Source organism: Limulus polyphemus, unplaced genomic scaffold (assembly GCF_000517525.1).
Source record: "Limulus polyphemus unplaced genomic scaffold, Limulus_polyphemus-2.1.2 Scaffold1317, whole genome shotgun sequence".
In the NCBI taxonomy this organism is placed as follows: Eukaryota; Metazoa; Arthropoda; class Merostomata; order Xiphosura; family Limulidae; genus Limulus; species Limulus polyphemus.
In genome coordinates, this window is record NW_013666927.1 from 233,751 (window position 1) to 234,463 (window position 713).

Genomic DNA, 713 nt, shown 5'->3' on the forward strand with positions numbered 1-713 from the left:
GGAAGTATTCTGATTCGTCAGGTGTCACATAGCTTCACCTTTTGACTATTTGAAACATTTTATTGATTTTTTTTTATTAGAATTAAGAATATAGGTTAATTTTTGAACAATTTCGTCTCACTTGCCGAAATAGTAATTATCTGAAAAGTAAATAATTAAACATAATTCATATGGCATTTCCCAGATAGGGAAACATCTTTAGTCAATTTGTGACATTTGCTAAATATTAGACGATGTTACTTGCCCAAGGATAACTCTGAGTAGAGAAATGTTTGTTTATTTCAGCGCAAAGTCACACAATGGGCTTGCCACCCAGTAGCACAGCGATATGTCTGCGGAATTAGAACGCTAGAATCCGGTTCTTAGATACCCGTGGTGGGCAGAGCACGGATAGCCCATTGTGTAGCTTTGTGCTTCATTACAAACAAACAAAGCTATCCGCACTTTGTCTACCGTAGAGAATCTAACTCCGGGTTTTGGCGTTTTAAGACCGTAAACCTATGCTGACCTACCAAGAGATGGGTGAAGAAAGGATTAGTAGCGTAGATCTTGCCTGTTTAATCACCAGTATAAAATATATCAGAATTATTTCTCATTTTAATGTAATTATCAATTGCTAAAAAGTATTGACATAATTTTTCCAGTATTTTGAAAATTTATAATATTAAGAAACCTATTGCTTTAAAAACAATATTTTAACGAATTATATTTTC

The 713-nt window shown here is 33.8% G+C and overlaps 1 protein-coding gene across 1 annotated transcript in view; it reads left to right on the forward strand.

Moving 5' to 3' along the window:
• Positions 1-713, forward strand: part of LOC106463071 (fatty acyl-CoA reductase 1-like) — a 34,549-nt gene that overhangs the window by 14,307 nt on the left and 19,529 nt on the right. The window lies entirely within an intron of this gene.